Raw genomic sequence first — 22054 nt, 5'->3', positions numbered from 1 at the left:
GACTTGCCCAAAGCTATATAAACAAAAAGGTACCAAATCAGAACCCAGATGTGGGCCCCCTGACACCCAGGTCAATATATTTTTCTCCCCAAGAATTTGAGAAGTATGTTCAGTGAAACGCTAGCCTCTTGGAGTGGCAATAGTCGGTGCTCAATACATCAGTTCTGTGATCAAGTACATTCAGGAAATTCTGAATTAAACAGTTAAGCAGATTTATTTACTGGGAAGCCTTTAGTATGATAATGTATATTGATTTACTAAATATAACGATGTCTTCAGTTATGTCCTCTTTCTGAAGCTCCCGTGTAACCCAAATCCGCTTGTCTGAAGATAATGGCCAGCAACGGAGAATTTAGTAAACATTATGTAAAGATAGTAGAGCATATTGGTTAGGGCAAAATGCTTGAGTTCAAATGCCAAACTTACTAACAAGGATGACTTTTACTAAGTAATTTCACCCCTCGATGCTCCAATTTATTTATCTGGAAAACATAAATAAAAATACTAGCACCACCTCAGAGAGTTTCTGTAAAGATTACATTATTACAGATGTAAAGCCCTAGAACAGTGTCTGGCACATAGAAAGTGCTCAATAATCATTAGCTATTATTAGAGGAGATAGAAAATAGGACATTGTAATGTAGGTAGCAAATATCTTAATAAATTCCAATTAATGTTTTTATCTTCTCTCCAAGGGCTGCTTTGATCTGTTCAACCACCTATGGCCTTTTCCATGCTTCCTCCAGCACACTGTGCTCAGATCCGGAGGCCTCCTCTTTCCCTGTCATTATCATCTGCACTTGTTTTTTTGTTCTGCAAGAAGCTTGGATGCCAGATAACCAGATAAGCCACCTTCTATCCTGAGTTAATTTCTTCGTAGCCTCTCCATTTTTTTTTTTTTTAAAGAAAACAGGATACTGCTTTGATAGCCTCACACAATAGAATCCTCCTACCACCTATTAAGACGACCTTTTCTGGTATACATGAAAAGTTTCTTTTCTTTGATAAAAGTCCAATATCAAATGAATGACTACTCATTGGGAAGCAGTGCCTTGCAGTGTGCAGACACCAAACTTAAAATCTATAATTTTACATTCATATTTCAAGGGCTTGTGACTCTTTGTAGACTATTAGAATTAGTTGTAGTACGGTTTAGGCTACTGTAATAAAGAAACTAAAAATAAAAAATTTAAGCTTAAGTTAGATAGGCATTGGCTTATTTCTCATATAAGGTCTGCATAGGCATTCCAGGGCTGTTATGGCACATCAGAAGTGATGGGAAATCAGGCTTCTTTTATCTTGTTGCTCTATTTCTCATTAAAACGTAGCTTTCTTCTCTTGGTCCAGTGGCCGTTCCATTCTCGTCATCATATCCACATTCCAGCCAGCAGAAAGGTAGAAAAAGACAAGGGGAGAAGAAAATGCATGTTCTTCATAAAGGCATGGCACCCAAATTAGCACCAATCACACACAGCCAATGCCACACTTAAGAAGCTAGGGCATATTTGGCTATATAGTTATGTACCAACAAAAAGTTCTATTACCTTAAGGGAAAAAGAAAAACAATCATTATTCTGGGATAAATAGCAGAATCTGCCACGTCTGGGTTAAACAAAATTGATATTTTACGCCTGATAGCCCCCATGAAAAAGGTTCTCATAACAAAAATCTCCCCTCCCCTACTTCATACCCTAAACTCTTGGCTAATTTCTTTAATCAAAATATTCTAAACAGTCCTCAAAATAAAATGGAGATATTATTTGGAAGGCTGAAGTGAGGATAGATATCTTTAAAAAAAAAGATAGCATAGAAAAAAGAATGGAGGTATATTTTCAAGGTTTTTAAGTATTCAAATTCAATCATTTAAAAATATGATTACAATTGAATAATTTTTTAAAATTTAATCACCTGAATTTTTAAGAATGAATGGTTTTCTAGTCTCAGAATATATGCCTTCTGTATCTATGTGTTTGATTAAAACATTTTGATCCCCTGTGCCATTTTAATCTACTGAGCAAGATGAAATCAGTCTCTATCCTTCATTTCTACCATTTCTAATTGATCTATTTTTATTATTAATAATAATTATTAACACTTTTGAGCACTTGCTGCTTAATTTATTTTTCCCAAATGCTCAGTGATATATGCACTGTTGTTATCCCTGTCTCACAGATTTAAAAATTGGCACTAGCAAGGGCTATAGTCAGGATGCCACCCAGGTAATCATCTATTAAATAACAAACTAAAACCCTGTGCAGTGTTTTATCAAGCTAACAAGCTTTTTATACAAAAACAGAATCAGGGTGGGTGATCAAGCATAAAGCATTCAGTGCAAACAAACACTGCAGAAGAAATAAAAGATTGTTTGCAATAACAGAAAAACTAAAGACAAGAAAATTTTTAAGCAGTGTTTAGTGTTTTTAATTCCATAGTTCCAATGCTTCCTAACCAAAAAGACCATGAACAGACCACTTCTGTTCTATATAGAAATGAAAGTAGAAAATGCAAAATATTTTCTTTAATGAAAAGCCCAGAATTAAATTATTCAGAACTGGCAAATGATAATATATATGGTTTTAACTAATCATTTTTCAAGAGTAGGTAACAGGTTCCTTGATAGACATCCTTGGCTTGTTTTCATTTCTAAAATGTGTGCTGTTGACTTTTCCGTCACATTGCTCTAAATGAACAGCAGAACGTGGGCTGAGCTTGAGCAATGAGAACTCTAAAAGCGTGCGCAGGTAGCACACTTGTGTGTGCAGATGTTTAGAAGAAAAGGTGCTCCCAAGAATTGCTAACCAGAGGATTAGAGCTCAGCACCAGACAAGCTGTCGTTTTCTGTGGATGTATTTCTGAACTGATTTACTAGGTGGCGATATAATCTTAAAAATAAGCATTAACATTTCGGTGCCAAAGTGTCAGCTCTCCATTTTTTTCACTGATGCGTTTTTCACTTCCACTCCTTCTTTCCTTTGGCTCTTACTTTTGCTGTCTTTGTCTGAAATTTTGTGTCATCTGCTTTATTTTCATAACAGAAAAACTATTAAACCATAAAAGCTGGCTTGAGAAAGAGAAGCTTGAAATCCCTCAGTAGTATGATCCGAATATAGAAATATAGGATCTTCAGTCTTTTGCTATCAGCAACTCCTGAGGGCTAACATTCAGATTTATTTGCTGTATATCTGGAATTCTCCTTATTGCTAAAACATTAGAGAAGTAAACCCATTTTCTAGTAAATGGGTAAAGATATATACATATCTTTCTCAATACTCCTAGAAATAGACCTCCTTGAGACCAATAAAAAACAATACACTATCAAATATTTTTGCAAATCCAAATCCTCCACCCTCACTTCTTCTCTTTCATCTTCACACATCACACCACCAGCCTCAAAGTGTATGGTAATTTTGGAAGAACTTACAGAATTATGAATAAGCAAATATAAGTGAAGGTGCTTTATAAACAGTTAAATGCCATTCAAATACTAATTACTATTATTTTACAATATCCAGTTCTACCATCCAGGGACAAGGTAGGGGATATCTGATCTGTAAATTATAAATGAGAAGCCTTCTTTTTCCTTGCTTTCTAAAATTATCTTGAGAAAATGTCATCCCACTGGCCTATAGATGATGACCCAGAAAATGCCACCACTACAAGTTCATGTAATTTACCCACCAATGTTACATGGTTATCTACTACACAGCATTGTGCTGGGCATTATGACACTGTGAGAATTACTGCAGAAGATAAACCATAATTTCTAACCTCAAGAAGCACATATGTTGTTAGAGCACAGTAAACACGCGGTTCTGACATAATATTTCTGCATTCAGAGCTCAGAGATGAAAGACAGTAGAGAAGGCAGGAGGAAGTTGAAAGAAAAATAATAGATGATTCAAACTTGAACATATCCTGGAAGGATGGGAAGGATATTGACATGTGAGAAGGGGAAAGGGGCAAGAGGAGAACCTTCTAGACAGATAGACCTTGTAACTGGGATTGCACAAGTGTTCATTTAAGCCTGAATCAATGAGGAAAGGTGATGTGAGTGGATGCTACTTAAAAGGGGGAAAGAGAGAAAGATTGGCAGAGTGGGGTTTGATTGTGGAAGGCAGTGAGAAGCAAGCGGAAGAGCAGATTTAATTTGACAGCAAACACCATTTCTAGGAGCACCAGAGCAACACTGTGAAAGAGTTGTTTTAGAAAAATCAGCCTATGCCGGGTGGCTCACAACCTGTAATCCCAGCACTTTAGAGGCCAAGGCAGCCAAATCACCTGAGGTCAGGAGTTAGAGACCAACCTGGACTCTACTAAAAATACAAAAAATTAGTTGGGCATGGTGGCAGGTACCTGTAATTCCAGCTACTCCGGAGGCTGAGGCAGGGGAATCACTTGAATCTGTGAGGCGAAGGTTGCAGTGAGCCAAGATCACCCCACTGCCCTCCAGCCTGGGCAACAGAGTGAGACTCCGTCCAAAAAAAAAGAAGAAGAAGAAATATCAGCCTAGCCATGAGAGAGGAAGGGATTAGAGAGGAAAACAAGACAAACAGCAAGGTGATCATTCACGCATGAGAAGAAGGTCTGGGCTAAAAGGATGGCAGTAAGGATATATTCACAAAAGTAAATATGAGAGTAATGTCAAAAGAAAAAAATGCGTAAAATCTAAGACTGACTGATTTGGATGAATGAAGGGAGAAAAGTTAGTCTTGTTAACTGGGATAATGGTTATTTCACTGAAAGAGATTATGAAATTTGGGAGGGAAAGACAGTAAATGTAGCTCTACAAATGCTACTTTTCAGGTGACCACAGGAGACTAAGTATAAATCCCAATAGGCAGTATGAAATATTATTTCATAGCTAAAGGATCATAGAAAAATATGTACACTAACATAGACGTAATAGTTGAAGAAGGAAAAAAAGAATAAAATAATTCGGCCAGCCAATTCAATATGATTGTAATATCCATATTTTAGACACTGTGAAACACTGTAACAAGAAGACACAGAGAAGAATAAGACATCTCTGGAAAGAGAGACACTCTGAAGTGTTTACAATGCAATAAAATAAATTCTATATCAAAAGTGCTATGAAAAGGAAGAAGAAAGAGAAATCAATCATGCAGAGGAAGCTGAAGGAGAGGAACATTCTTCTAACTTGTTCCAAGAGTGGACTAGAGAACACTAAGGGGTTTAGAAACATGTTTCTTCCTTCTTGTCAGAAGAAATAGTATCTGGAACAACGTAAGATATGAAGGAACACATCTTACTCAAGAAAGTGTTAATGTTCAAAATGACTAGAGCTTAGGACATACAGAAGGAGTGGTGGGAGGTGGACTCAGTGAAGAAGGTCAAGGAGAACTCATAAAAGAACTGTAATGAGTTTAACTCTATGGGGAAGACATAATGGAAGTTTAGTAAGAGAGAGTGACAAGACCTGGGTGTTGAGTCTTGCCAGTTTTGGGGGAGAAAAGCAAAGGAACCAGAACCAAGGAAAGTGATGGAGACAAGTACTAAGGAAGTGGAAGTGATGGAGAGAGTGGTGAGTCAAAGTGATAGACAATGTGATTAGAAAGCTAAAAGGAAGAAAGTTTCGCAGAAAGGAAGGAACACACAATCTTGGTGCTTAAAATTATTTAAGAAAAAAAACCTATTGATTGTTTATTAAAATGTAAGTGTCCTATGATAACAAGTTAGCTAGTTTTAAAAGATGTCCCCAATGAACCATGCCTTCGGGCATTCATAATTTTGTGTAGTCCCCTCCCACAATAAATCTGTCTTCCCTGTGACTTCCATGAACAATAGTACATACTAGGAGTGACATAGTGACCCTCTGGACCTAGATTTTAATAGGGCTGGTAGCCTCTGCCTCCGTTTGCTTGGTTTTGGGAACTCTGAGTGGCCACATAAGAAGTCTTCCTCCTGCTGGGTGCAATGGCTCACGCCTGTAAACTCAACAATTAGGGAGGCCAAGGTGGGAGGATCACCTGGGGTCAGGAGTTCGAGACCAGACTGGCCAACATGGTGAAACCTCGTCTCTACTAAAAATACAAAAATTAGCCAGGCATGGTGGTGCATGCCTGTAATCCCAGCTACTCAGGAGGCCGAGGCAGGAGAATCGCTTGAGCCCTGGAGGTGGAGGTGGCAGTGAGCCGAGATTGTGTCATTACACTCCAGCCTGGGCAACAGAGCAAGATGCCATCTCAGAAAAAAAAGAAAAACAAACAAAAAAAAAAAAAGGAAAAAAATATTCTTCCTTGGTCCAGCTATCACAAACAGACATCATTAAAACATCATTATAGAGAAGTCCTGAGACTACATGGAGAAGGAGGGAGGTTCAGCGCTCCCAATATCTCACACAGGCCTCCAGATCGTACCAGCAGCCTGCAGATGAGGAAATAGTCATCGTCTGACTGCAACCACGTGAGAACCGCAAGCAAGAGCAGCAGAATAATAGCTGAACACAGTAAACCCATGGAAACATGGGAGATAACAAAATGATTGCTGTATTAAGCCACAAGTTTTGGAGTGAAACCTACTCCTATGAAGCAAGGTACATTCAGCCATAAACACTCAGAACCTATAAGCGTAAATGTCCTGTTTAGGTGACTGCTGTCTGGGAAAGGCTCCCAACCATAGCAGGTGTAGGAATCCAGAAAAGGTTGTAGCAACTCTGTGGGGGTTCTTGAGAAACCAGAGGACAGCATAAAGGACCTAGACAGCCTGGCAAAGTGAGGAGAATATGGCTGGGATTTTCCTTGTTAAAACAAAACCTCAAACCTCCAGGCTTTTTTTATTTCTGGAAAAATGATTGACCCAGTAGTTCTTCCACTCTCCTTGGAAGTCCTTGCTTTCCTCTTGAGATTCTCACATTTCAGATATTGCTGCTACCATCTTGCTGGCCTCAGGAGGGATGGTGTGCCCTTTCTTTGCTCTATCTAAAGCACAAACAAAATCTCTTCTATGTTTCTCTTAGCACAGTTTAGGGAGGCTAGAACTTTAAAAGAGACTTTATTAAATACCAAGGTAAAGAAAAAGCAGCAAATATAGTGAAAGACAAAAACGATCTGTTATTCAATGACTAAGATATCTACTCTGGTTCCAAAGGGCTGGCCAACTTCAAAGACACCTTTCCTAGATCCCTCACTCCTGACTTATCCCACTTACTCATTTAACAAACACTGACTGAAGCTTACTATATATCAGACACAGCTAAGCACTATAGATTGATAAATAAAAGATAACATTCCTAGGAACAAGGAATGTATGGTGTAGTGGGTGATAGTTAAATGAACAAAGAATATCCAGGAGGAACGAAAATCTCAGTTGGAGTTAGGACATTGATGTAAAATTAAGGGAGTTTCCTTGAAGGAGTAATTGCATTCTAGAAAATGAATAAGAGTTATTCAAGCTAATTTGTAAAAAGGGTTTACAGGGTGTGGGAATCACAAATCCAAATACAAGGAGATGAGAAATGTAGTAGCCAAGGTACAACAGACAGTTCAATGTAACCAGAAAATAATGCATGAGAGGGCCAGAGAAAAGAGATGACATTAAAGAGATAGTCTGAGGCCTGAGGTGCCATGATTAATACTTTCGATTTTTATCCAGAAGGCTACAGGGAACTAGTCATCATAGATGATTGACATAAGAACTGCATTTTGAGAAATACTTCAAAGTCATTGTGGAAAAGTTTGGAGAGAGACAAGGCCTCCACCTAAAGTATAAATTTTCTATCCTGAATATCATGATATATTTTTAATCAAGACAAAGGCAGGCAGATTCAAATTCTAAGCACACCTTGGGTGGACCCCTTGTCTTATTTGTAACAGAGGTAGATTCTCCAGTAGATTCACAATAAGAATAATTACACCTTGACCAGGCGCAGTGGCTCATGCCTGTAATCCCAGCACTTTGGGAGGCCAAGGCAGGCGGATCAGAAGAACAGGAGTTCGAGACCAGTCTGGCCAAAATGGTGAAACTTCGTCTCAACTAAAAACACAAAAAATTAGCCGGGTGTGGGGGTGTGCGCCTGTAATCCCAGCTACTCGGGAGGCTGAAGCAGGAGAATCACATGAACCCGGAAGGCAGAGGTTGCAGTGAGCCGAGATCACGCCATTGCACTCCAGCCTGGACGACAGTGAGAGACTCCATCTCAAAAAGGAAAAAAAAAAGAATGATGAATGATCACACCTTTCGGGTAAGGCCATACTCAAAGGTGTTTGTAGTTCTCATTCAGCCCCTTAGCACAGAACAATTTTACTACAGTACAATAACCACATTTCTCCATATTTTGTCTGTCAGATAAACCAAAGACAACCATTACTATATTTATAATTATCCCATGGGTCACCACACAGCTCAGTTCTATTTATTATATGGCTGCATGCAAAAAGGAAACAGGAAAACAACTCATAGCATTAGATGTGGAATGCCACAATGCCTCATCTATCCAAGAGTTTGTAAAATTCTTCATAGGTTATGAAATGTTTTCTTCAAATCTTTAATGTTTAGTCGCTTCTCCGTGCTGTTGATGCAGGTGTTAACCATAAGAAAATGGACACACCTCATCAGGCAAATCAAAACCTGGACAAACAAACTGCTTATTCTCTTCCTTCTAGTCCAACCTCTGGCCACTAATTATACTTCAGAGAACCTGAACCATTAATTAGTCTTGCTAAGCTGGTCTATGCAATGTCCCATCCATACAAACACAGGTCCTTTACAGCACTGCTGGTCCAATGTTCTAGGAGCAGAAGCAAAAATAGAAACCAGATTCTTGAATTCTTTTCCCAGGATTGTTTCAATGGAGTGTCTGATTTCCTGATAACAATCTAGAGAAGTCAATGACACTGTAGGGAGCAGACGAGGATCATCAGGGCACACCCAGAAAAAGGTTCTGCTGCATTTTCAAGGAACCTCACTCCACATTAACAAGGACCTATTTGCAAACAATATCACTAGCTTGCTTACATGAAATGAAATGCTGAATATAAATTTAGTTGGAAACGTCCATGTCACTCAAAGAAATGGGAGTAAAATGGTCTTACTTTGGAGATGTTTTCTTTCCTAGGACATCTGTCATTTCACGAACTATTCATCTTCAGGCTCCTCCTTGCCTTAAGTGAGGTTAACATACACTCAGGATCATGTTTATTTATTTATTTATTCTTGTGGGAAGAACAAAATAGGGGCAAGGAACATAACAGGAATTTGTAAAATTTAAATATTTATACCCTGAAGAGAATTAAGCCAATTTGATATGGTAATGTTCTAAATGAAATGCTAATAAGCAAAAGATTGTGCAATCTCACCCTGTCCTATGACAATCATTTGACAACATTCAAAGTCAGCTCTGTGGTTTAATGCTGATGAAGGACCAAACATTCAAGGGCAATTTTCCTGTGGTGGGGCTTAATATGAGACTGTACAAAAAGGACTCTGGTGAAAGCAAATACTTTATCACAGTTGAATTATGGCTGCTTTGACTAATTGCAGTCCCACTCCCTCAAAACCTGTGCAGGTGTGCAGAACCAAGATGAGGCATTGTTTGTAAAAAGAGAGAAGTCACTGTGGGGAATCAGGCTGCAGAGGGCTCACTGACTTCAGTGCCAGCCTCAAGATTTGTGAGGTTAGGAGACTAAGGTAAAATATGAGGCTCCCTGACAGCAAAGCTGTTTAAAACTGACCTTGCTCACCTTGGAGGATAACCAAGGAACTGATTGTTCCACTGCACTCTACAACTGCCAACCATGAGGAAAAACAATGTCAAGTTGGCTCAGGCAGTCTCCACCAGGGAGAGCTATGTTCAAAGGCTTGCCAGATTCTAGAAAATTTACCCATTCATCACATGTTGTTACCTTCTCAGCACGTCTTTCATTGAGTACTGCAATGTTTATATGAACTTGCTGATTTTTTTTTTTATGAACCTACCATATTGTTAGCCATTCATTTTGAGACAAAGCCTTCCCTTTAGCAAACCAGCTTAGAGAGAGGGTGAGTGTAGCCAATCACGGTTCCCTAACTGACAATGTTGTTCTGTCCACAGTGTGGCCTAGACTAAGACAGAACATTAAGAGGAGAGTAAATTAGCCGGGCGTGGTGGCAGGCACCTGCAGTCCCAGCTACTCGGGAGGCTGAGGCAAGAGAATGGCGTGAACCCAGGAGGCGAAGCTTGCAGTGAGCCGAGATGGCACCACTGCACTCCAGCCTGGGCGATAGAGCGAGGCTCTGTCTCAAAAAAATAAAAAAAATTTAAAAAAAAAAAAAAGAGGAGAGAAATGATTTTTTTTTAATGTCTCTGACAAATGGAGAGATGAAAGAAAAGAAAGTATCCTATTTTCATCCCAAGGATAGTGAGACAAAATCTCTTTTCTGAGCGAGCCCAGAAATGTCAAATAAATTATAAATTTAAGAGCTAGACTGAACCATGGAGGTATAATGGACCTTGTGTTTTCTAATTCTTTTACTATAAATATAAGGAAAGCTGGGGTTCAGAAAGTATTTAATTTTGCTATGTTCACACACTTCATTGAAGAAGATTCCTGCCTTAATCAGCTTTCCTGACTTCCAGTCCAGTTCTCTTTGCACTACATTGCCACATTGCCAATTCAAAATGAAATTATGTGCAAGATATTTATATGAACCTGGGTGATTCATTTTAATCAAGTCAAGATCCCTTTAGATGAATTTTGTGGGCCATTATTCACTCTACTGATTTCTGGATTAGAAAAATAATAATGATTGAATTGTATTTAAAGCTCTCAGGAATCCAAAACATTGTACTTGAAAGATACATTCCTGCATGGATAATTCATGCTCTAACAATAGAGTCAGGACTGGGGTAGAGTGCATCCGTGGCCTGTGGACCCACATCTTTCTGTAGGAGAGCTCACAAAACTAGTACTGAGGAAAGATGTCTCTGAGAAACATTGTCCACCGTCACTACCACATATCCTTAAGGTTTGCTAAATCCCTCAAATCATACCACATCATGTCTATTTTTTCTAAAGATTACATCAGTTGGCCTCCATAGAATAGACAAAATCATTCGCTTAATACTTTTCCTGTGAGACACACTGACAACTTCATGTCTGGGTTCCCATATCTCATCCTTGGACTATATAACACTAGGAATTTGGGTATGGAAGACAAAAGTTATCTTCAAGATATGACCCTACAGCAGGGATGCTCACATGCACTGTTCTTCACTAAAAGGAGTGAGGCTTACTGTTGAGGAAGCCTCACATAATAGTGGTTACAAAAGAGAAGTAAATCCTAATTTTTCCTCTGGAATACTTCTGTAATGGCAAAATAAATGTCTTTTATTTTTTTTAATTTATGGGAATTATAATATTTTCTGCAATGGAATGGGTATATATATATTCACTGGAATAAATGTGATTCCATTATTGTTCAGAATTCTGTTATTTGTCTATCAAATGGAGCTCATCTAGTCTCATTTTCTGTATGCTCTGAGGACTGAGATTGCATGAGTATTTCTCCAAATGAGAAAGCAAAAACAATTATATCATTTCTATTTCATTTCAGCTTACTTAATAAAGGAGAAACAAGAAAATTTAAAATTAATTGCAAGAGGTAGGCTAGTACTGGGAAAGTTAATGAGGAGCTTTTATGGGCTGTAATTTTTATTTATTTATTTGTTCAATTAATTATTTATTATATGCATTGGATATGGCTAGTGTATAATAGCCATCTGGGTGTGTTTAAAGCTATAATTACCCCAAAAATAAGTCCTGCCCTTACAACTTGTAACCTAATCAGAAAAGCAGAACATTCACATATGGAGTGAATGAAATTTACTTAGCTATCTTATAAAGTGAGATTCAAGGAAATTTATTTTCACCTGATAAGAGGGTGATATCTATGTGGTCTTATTAGTCAATAGACAAGTTGATAAATAAGTTACTTGCCACCTACTACTGGAAGACACTGTGGTGACCAAGGTGAGAGGAGAGAAAAGCATATGATATATTGTATTCATCCCGAAGTCAAACTAGCAGTGACCAACCACTGTGTACCAGGCAGACTATATATATCCTCTTTCACAGATTCACATTTGTTCAACAACAAAGCATTATTATCCTCATTCCCTAATTTTACAGACCAGAGAGCTGATTTAGGAGCTTGAATGATCTATATCAATGATTTCTCTGTTGGCTGTTGCACTAGCCAGACATAACATGTGGTTCCCATTCTACAATGTTATTTAGAAAATTAACTTGTCTACTAATAGTGAAATAAAAGTGGTGTTTTTTTGTATGTTTTTAAATTAGTTTTTATTTTATTTTATTTATTTTTTGAGACGGAGTCTCACTCTGTCACCCGGGTTGGAATACAGTGGCTCGATCTCGGCTCACTGCAACCTCCGCCTCCCGGGTTCAAATGATTCTCCTGCCTCAGCCTCCCAAGTAGCCCGCCACCATGCCCGGCTAATTTTTTGTAATTTTAGTAGAGATGGAGTTTCATCATATTGGCCAGGCTGGTCTTGAACTCCTGACCTTGTGATTCCCTTGCCTCAGCCTCCCAAAGTGCTGGGATTACAGGCTTGGGTCACCATGCCCGGCTTTAAATTAGTTTTTAATTGGGTAAAATTTGTCTAATGTAAACTAATCACTTTAAAGTATTAAATTCAATGGCATTTAGTACATTCACAATGAAGAAAAATTGTGTTTTAACTTCTTTCTTGATGTTTCAGAAAGAAAATTGATATGAGGGTCCAAAGTTCTCTATTTTAGTTCTCATTTGTCTGAATCATCTCTGTGAACTTGGCTAAGTTGCTGAATTTCTCTAGAACAAAGGTATCTTTCTGTAGAATGAACAATGATTTTCATTGTTTGCATCAAAATCACCGTGAGAAGCTGTAAAAACTGCATGGCATCAATCCATCCCCAGAGTATAATACAGTAAGTTTGGCATTTGTGATTTTTAACAAGCCACATTTAAGAACTACTAGCCTTCATAATTTCTAAGATTCCCATATAATCTTATATTTTTATGATCCTGAAAACCGTGATTTCATAGTACAAAGCTGGAGTAACTAAAAAAACTCTTTGTAAAAAAGCTGAATTCAGATAGAGGAGCATGAGATTTAACATGTGTGTGAAGCTACATAACATTTGGTAAATATGGACATTATTTGGAAAATTATATAAAAAATGAATGTGTTTTAGTGAAGAGTAAAGTAAGCAGTAGAAGTCAATCCAGGCAGCAAATGGTTGAGATAAAATTCAAACTAAATTTATGATAATAGGCATTTTCTGCTAAATATACACTGAAGTATTCCTCTTACTCTGTTTTGTAACCATGTAAGTCATCCATGTTTCTCCTTCAAGCTACATGTTCATCTCTCTTACAGTCAACATGGTGGCTCCTATGAAGATTATGCACTCAATATTTTTCATGGAAAATTTGATTCAAAAGCTGGTTTCATTCCAATCATATGTATTTTTAACACGCTTTCCTAGTAATTTTTAGTATCACACAGGATAGTAAACAATGACATAGGCAATAGTTTATTTTATTGTGATGCAGCCATCCAAAAAACAAAGGGCTCATATGATTTGTTTTTATCAAATATTCATAGTAATTTCTTTCTCAGCTATGTTCTGCCTTGATCTCGATTTGCCATCCATAGTTTCAGCTAGAAATAGAAAATTCAGATTGTTGATTTCTAGCAAATGCACCCATACACAACACAGTAGCTCTCCTACTTATTCATTATATTTGTATGCTTCCAAGCTATCCAATGGTCAATACTGCTGGTCTCTATTAAGTAAGTGCACATAGTTGATTCTGAATTGTTTTCTTTTAATACTGGATGCACCCATATAGAAGAGATTTATCAGGAAATAAGAATCATGAAGGCAGAGCTGGATATTATGAGAAATGAATTTGGGTAAGGTAACTTGATTTTCCTCAGATATAGTCTTACTGGACAACAACACTTTTGGTAATCTACTTCCTACTAAAGTTCACTTTTGGCCTAATGAGAATGATTTCTTTGTGGTCCTTCAGTGGGTTTCTTGGTCTGTTTCATAATAGACACCACAACATTTGCATTTCTAGTCCACTTTCCTTTTCAAGTATCACCCAGTGAAGACTGATGTCCTCAGACTCTTTTAAACACAATGCAACCTTTTTCAAAATGCTGCATAATTAACCTAAATATTTACTTCCTGATTATGAGATAATAACCTTCCTGACTTTATTAGAATATATCATTTTATGCTATTTCAATAACAGATTTTTGTTTTATGATGTCTTGCAAAAGAATGACACCCTGTCTTCCAATATACACACACATACAAAGCCCTAAATTCTTAAAAGTCTTCTTACTCCTTTATGAGTTTATGGTTGCTTTTAATATTTTTTAGGACCAATGAGAGGGATGGAAGGGTGAGAGTCTGTACTGAAGGGCTATGGATTCTATGACACTTTGAGGATGGCTCAGCTTAAGATCTTCACCTAGCCTGCCCCAAAGGATTTTCCATTTCTGTTTGATCATCCAGTTCAGCCCACATGCTTTCACCCATCCTTAAGCTCTGAAGAGCAGTCTTGACAAATCTCAAACTCCCACAGGAGTCATCAAGTATCCACTCACTTTGTCCCATCAGATTTGTCTGATGGATAGCTTCCCATTCTGCCAAGATCATGGGGCAGAGGGTGGTAGACAGAGAAGACTGCTTTTTGCTGCGTTAATTATCTTCTTACTTTTCCAACCTCCATCCCAAGATGAGCATTTAGCCAATAATAGCCACTCCCTTTTTCAAACTGGAATGGAGAAAAAATTACACAAAATGAGAAACAGCTATAACTAAAGCAAATCCTCCTGGAGAGTAAAATGATCTCCAAAATTCAGACTCTCCAGGGGGAAGCAGACAGGTGGTAGCCCTATATTAACTTCTGTTACAGTAAATGTGATTAACTCATTGTTTGTTTATTTGATAACAGCTAACAATTACACAAAATATGGCAATAGTAGTCAGAGATCAGAAACTCAAAGTCCATATCCAGTTACATAGCCAATGTTTATAACGTAAGCAAGGAAACTTTTTCATGTATAATAAGTCAAAGATAAGTTAAGACCAACATGGATAGCACAACAATAAGCAAACCTACTCCCTAGGCAAACTCAACCTTTTCACTTGCTCATGTTTCTGAGGAACACCGAAGTTCTCAATTTCACAAATAAGCATTTGGGAAATGAAACTGCTCACTAAGTCAGGTTGTTAGGTAAGATTTTCTTATACTTGATGAACAGAACTTGTTTGAAATGCCTCTAATCTGATCATGAGTCTGATGTAGAAGCGCTGTTTCATGAGTGCATCTATTCCTTTGAGGAAGGGTGAGGGGAGGACACCCTGAACAGAGGCATGTGTAAAGACTTGCAGGCTGAAAAACACCTGGTAGTTTTGAGAATCCAGAAGGCCAATATGGTTGGAGTGAAGTAAGTGGATGAAGAGTGGCCAGAAATAATTTTGGAAGGATACGCCAAATCTATATCCCTATCCACCATTAGAAAAATGTGAGAGACTAAGTCTAGTGGGAGGTCACTGAGGGTTGATATTCTCTGGCTTCCATGTGTAGAATGGACTGGAGGTATCAGAAGACAAGTAGGCACTCTATACCCACACATTCATGTGTCACCAGGTTAACACTCACCACATGGGTACAGAATATCTAGCCATCCTCCCTTGCTGTCCAGACAGTGTAAACCACTCTCTGTTATGTTACCTCTTTAGGCTTTTTATGCGTCTTTCACTTCGCAGTGTATATTTTATATACTTCTGCTACAAAATGAAATGAAATAAGTGGAGGTACCTATTACTGTGTTTGACACAAAATGATTGCAAATATTGGTTCCTTCTCTTTCTTCTGAGTGACACATAGTCACTCTTCATTTTCTCTCCCCTACAGAGAAGACTCCTGAGGAAAATTTTAACCAGAAATTGCCAGTAATACCACAATCAAGGTAGCGTGCAGAGCAAGGTTGATAGAGAAAAAGAGGATGTTGGGAAGTTTTGGCAAACAGAGTAGGGTGCCAGTCACAGATATTGAAAGGCAAGTAAAGAACCAGGGCTTTAGAAAATTTAGAAAGGGAAATGAGAGCTTGCAGAAGCGTACAGAAAAAAATTAAGAAAAGAATAGTCCTTTCTGAATACCTTAGGCAGGTTGGTTTTACTTGGTCAGGGAGCAGACCAGCTATGTCTAGTAGTAAGGAAAGGGGTGAAAAGCTCTGGCGTATTCTCCACTGATATAACCCCATGTCATAGCATAGAACCAGGCTCACAGGAGAATATCAAAAATGCTATTGAATGATTATAAATAACACATGCTTCTAGGAGAGACAAGCTGGTAAACTGAGGTGCAATCAAGATCCCCTTGAGGAGAGGATAACAGTGCCCAGGGAAAATACCTCTACGTGGCCTTGTGTTATACAGAGATAACTCTCATACAAATAACACAAACATAGTCAAGGAAGAGCGGCCATGCCTTGATTGTTAGAATGCAGAAAGGAAGGAAAACAAAAGAAGAAAAGGGATAATTATGTCTTACAAGCAAGACTGTCCCATAATGAATTTGTGATACACAAGTACGAAGATGAGAGAGGCCTTTTTCTGAATAGCACCAATAATATGATTCAGAACTAATGTGGTTTAAACTCTCGGAGCCTCTTCCTCTATTTCAGGATCCCTTCCAGCCTTACCGTGACATTATCCTTTGAAGTTTCAACTATTGACCCGAACCTGGTTTTCACTCCCTCTTTTCTGCAAAAATCATAGTCAAGTCATTTGAGCTCAGAGCCAAATGGCTCATTGAGTCATTTAATGACTGGTTCATTTGTTACTTCTAACTCCTAATAGGGGTGGAAGCCCATCTAGTGGTCACTTATAAGAACGAAAAAAAAAACAAAAAAAGTTGTAGTTCCAATGCCCTTAAAAAGCACAAGTTATCAAAGGTCTTGCTAAACCCCCTGGTAAGCCTCTGAGACTTACATCAGAAAACTATGGAAGCCAAATTCTAACAACATAGAAAGACTGGAGATGAAGATCCCGTTCATAACTGCTTCATACTGTGAAGTTTCCACGTTTAAATTGAAGCCATTCTCAAAGGTTGTCCCCAAAAGAAAGGCAACTATGCAAGGCAGATTTGCAGCCTTTGTCCACCCACACTAAGGTAAAGACTGATGAGGTCCAGTAACGAATGACTGTGGTGAATGGTAGAAAGACATAGGGTTGCTTGAGTATGAGGTAGCTTGTGCTCAGGTGGAAAATTTTCTGGCTTTGGTTAGTCATGACCTGATGAGAGAAGGTATTAGCAACTGTGAAACTACCCTAGGATTTGGCACTTTATACCTCCTCAATAAAATGTAGTTTATTATCCTGTAATCACTCTTTTCTCATCTCAACACTACCTTCCACATACCCCATCTCACACACACACACACACACACACACACAGGTTTGTACAAGGCAACCAAAAATCTAGCACTGAAGCTGACAGCAAGTGAAGCCAGATAATCAAAACAAAGTGGAAAAAATTGTCTTGGGAGCAAATAGCACAATATGCTTGGATGAACTTGCTTTACGTAGACTTTTCCTAAATGCATGTCTTTCAGAGAGATGCGTTTGTTCTCAGTGGTCAATAATGTGTGACAAAATAGGAAGGAATAAAAATGTCTTCGAGAAGGAGGACATCCCGCTGGGAAACATGGGTTATCAGCTGCACCTCTCACATAATCCCCAAACCTTAACGTTTTGAAACCATACTTGTTTCCCTGCTGATGTAGAGTCTCGAGTTCCCTGCTTATCCCCCAAACTATCTGAGACACAAATTAGCCACCAGAAACCCCAATATATACCAATTTTCTGATTAAATTCATGAGTAATAAATGATTTGAAAATACTTTCAGATTAGCTAGTTTTTCCCCAGGATGGATAAAATTATTTATTTCCCTTTGGTGAGTTAAAGGCATACAGTTACTTGACAGCCTTGCCTGAATCCAGTTCCATAAACATTCATTGTAAGTCTTATTTTAAAAACTCTAGTGTTTTCCTTCCCCTAGCCAAGCTATAAAATTTGGCTCTGTCTTGTTTAATGCATCCTTTCATCTCATTACCATACCCTGTTAATATAAACAATATAAATAAAAATTTTAAAAGAACACAGCATTACATTTATGGCTTTAACTTGTGTAAGTTTTTATTTAAACATAACTAATTAGTAAGTGTTAAACTTGAATAGGCTATGCTTTTCTTATGTTAAAAACCATAATTCCTTTCAAAATTCAGTGGAAGCTGTTCAGTTGTTTATGTGGCAGCTTCTACTCCAAGTTTTAATTATTTTGTATGAAGATAGATAATTAATAATTAACCACCTTCAGCTCCTGAAAAGAAAATAGCAAGTCCTTTGTTCTATTAGTAGTGATGGATTTGGTAATCATTAACCACCTCAACTCCTTTATTCCATAAGTAGTGATAAAATTGATATTTTTAAAATAACTGAGACATTGACATTTTGCCTAAGACTATTAGTGAAGTCATGTAAAAAATAGGTATCTAAAGCATGTGAAGCATTTGAAGATTTAAATCAACCCAAGCCTTGGACCATAGTACACATAATGTAAAATATCCAGTGAAAGCTTAGTTGGTAAACTAGCATATCTAACAATACCTTTCATTCCAATTAAGTTGATTAACTAAAATCTAAAAAATACAAAGGAAACAAAATCGGCAAGGTGGGACTTACATCATACAAACACCTAGATATCATTTCCTTTTTGGTGGGTATAGGAAAACATTTAAAAATGTAAAAGACATTCTTAATCTTCTTACCATTAAGTAAAATGGTAAGAACCAGGGGTGTAAGTCCTTTAAAAAATTTAATCTAACTAGCAAAATGTAGGTTGCTCTGTTTACACTAAACAAATTATCTTGAATCAGCTTTCATTTTCTCCATCATTTTTTGGCAGCATTCATTAGGATTCTTTTTCTGTCTAGTGATAGGAACCAGATTAAACTAACTAAAGGGAAAAGAGGAGAATTTGTTGGTTAACACCAGCAATGGCACTGAATGATCAAATAGCAAGAAATACATGGATGCTAGAACAATTAAAGCCAGACTCTTAAACACAATCAGGAGGGTTTTTTTTCTACCTTGCTGTCTCTGTATCTATCTTCTTCATCTTTTTCTTTGCCTCTGTCTCTCTCCATGTCTGTCTGCCTGTCTGTCTGTCCCTTTCTCTCTCTTCTTGTCTATAAATACTGATCCAATTCTTCTTTGCTATGCCTGGCAGAAAATGTAGGCAATAATTTCCATGTTTAATGTCTTACAGGTATCATTATGGAGACTGACTTGTTCTGTTTAGACTAAACAAAATAATCCTGACATTTCCCTACTCCCACATCTTTGTAAATTAATTCTCCTCTGATTTTAACCATGCTATAGGTGTCTTGTTATGATTTTCATTGATATGAGCATCCAATCAAGAATCATAAATTTGAGAAACAGCAATGCCACAAAAGAGGAAAACAACTTTAACAGAGAAAATAACATATCTGAGATAAACACAGTTAATAGAGCGAGGAAAACAAGATTTTAAAATATATCTTAGAGATTTGGGCTTGAACACTACACTCTTTTTAAAAATTAAGCAGAAGAATTTTGCATCCAAATATGATGATATAACTAATACCAGTCAATCCCTCTAACATTAATAATTATAAAGCTGGACAAAATGTATGAGGCCACTATTTTTAGATTGGATAACATGAAGTGCAATACTGCAAACCTTGAGGAAAGGGAAAGCCCATGAGATAAGTCCTATGATAACCCTAGTTTTCTGCCTAGTGACAGTTTCATGACCAATGCACAGTGAGCTGGAGTCCAGAGAGAATATGACAACTGCTTCAGCTACCCTACACCCTGATTTTTACCTCTTCACCTTGGTAGGAGCTTCAGAGCATCAGGAGGAAGAAGCTGTACAGAGGATGGGCAAGTCTGTTTGGGGGTTCCAGGCAAGTCTTTCATTAAGGGATGAGTTGCACATGTGCAAGCTGAGATCTCAAACTTAACAGACAATAGCTGCTGCATGCTTCAGAGCTTGATATAAGAGACTGAATATTGCTAGAAGATGGAGTCTGGCCCAGACAGTCTCTTAAACACTTCAAGAACCCTGGAAATTAAGCTGAGACACTGCAAGGTTTAAGACAGACTACTCTAGACCTGTCCAATAAAGCCAAAATCTAAGCCATGTCGAAAGTTTCAGGAGATAAGTAATTTGGAAGAATTTAAATTCTGGCAAGTTGCAGTGACCTGGGAAACATGTTACGCTGTTGTCATACCTACACTAACCAAGTGAAAACCGTGTTTACACAAATTCAAGTTATTTAACAAATGATTACCTTTTTTGCTAGAATGAACACTGGGACACTTAGAGTAAGACAGAATAATTTATATTCTTTACAATGCATTATCCAAAATGTGCAGTACACAGTAATTATTTGTGAGATATTCAAAGAAATAGGAAAATGTGACACTAATGCAATAAAGCAGTTAATAGAAATCAACCCTGTAGTAGGCATAATGTCAACTTTAACAAAGATGCTAAAGGAGCTATTATAAATACCTTCTAAGAATTCAAGGACAAGATGCTCAAAGAATTACAGAAATATATAACATGAATTAGTATACTGAAAAGGATCGTTTGCAACAAAAAGGAAATTTAAAACCAAAAAATTAAAGGAGCAAATGGAAATTCTAAAACTGAAAAGTAAATGAAACTTGAAAAAAAAAATTCCTTGATATCAGCAGATGGGAGATCTTGAAGAGGGACTTAGAAAATTTGATAATAGATCGATATACATTATCCAGTCTCAAAAACAGTAAGAAAAAGATTGAAGAAAACTGAAGAGAGCAATATTTACCTTTGAGTAATATTTACATATGGTCTAGAAGGTATGTAATTTGAATCCCAGCAGTGGAAGAGATTGTGAATGTAGGAAAAAGTGTCTGAGTAAATAGTGACCAAATTATTCCTAATTTTGATGGAAAAAACAAACACTGACTTACAGACCTATAAGTTCAGCAAATGCAAAATAGAATAAATACAAAGAAAATACCCACATACATCATAATCAAACAACTAAAAAGCCAATACAAACTCTTGAAAACAGAGAAAGAGAAACATTACCTGCATGCAGAGAGAAACCAATGTACTTGACAGCTAACAATGATACAAATTATAGTTAATTTTTCAAAAGAAATATGAAAATCAAAAGATAATAGAAGGTTATTTTTTAAACACTCAGAGGAAAAAATAGCACTATCAATTCAGAATTCTGTATCCAGTGAAAATATCCTTCAGAAACAGTAATGGAATAAATATATTTTAATATAAATTAAATCTATTATCAGCAGGACTTTACAATAAGAAATATAAAAGGACTGGGCACAGTGGCTCATGCCTGTAATCCCAGCACTTTGGGAGCCTGAGGTGGGTGGATCACCTGAGGTCAGGAGTTGGAGACCAGCCTGACTAACATGGTGAAACCCCATCACTACTGAATACAAAAAATTAGCCAGGCATGGTGGCGCATGGCTGTAATCCCAGGTACTTGGTAGACTGAGGCAGGAGGATCATTTGAATCCAGGAGGCAAAGGTTGCAGTGAACCAAGATTGTACAATTGCACTCCAGCCTGGGTAACAAGAGCAAAACTCCATCTCAAAAACAAAAACAAAATATATATAAAAATATATAAATGTAAAATATTTATATTACATAAAATAAAATATTAATATAGAAAATGTATTTTATATAAAATATATTCAAAATATATTTATATTTATATATTTTACATTATAATATATATAAAATATATATATAAAAGTATATTCTCCAGAATGAAGGAAAACAATGCCAGGAAAAAACTCAAATCAATAGGAAGAAAGGAATACCACTATAAATGGTAAAGAGGTAAATATAAAATACTACCTTTTTTGCCATAAATTCCTTAATATACAACTGCCTTA

The sequence above is a fragment of the Theropithecus gelada genome, chromosome 2 (genome assembly GCF_003255815.1).
Source record: "Theropithecus gelada isolate Dixy chromosome 2, Tgel_1.0, whole genome shotgun sequence".
NCBI classification, from domain to species: domain Eukaryota; kingdom Metazoa; phylum Chordata; class Mammalia; order Primates; family Cercopithecidae; genus Theropithecus; species Theropithecus gelada.
Note: the sequence above shows the minus strand (reverse complement) of the source record.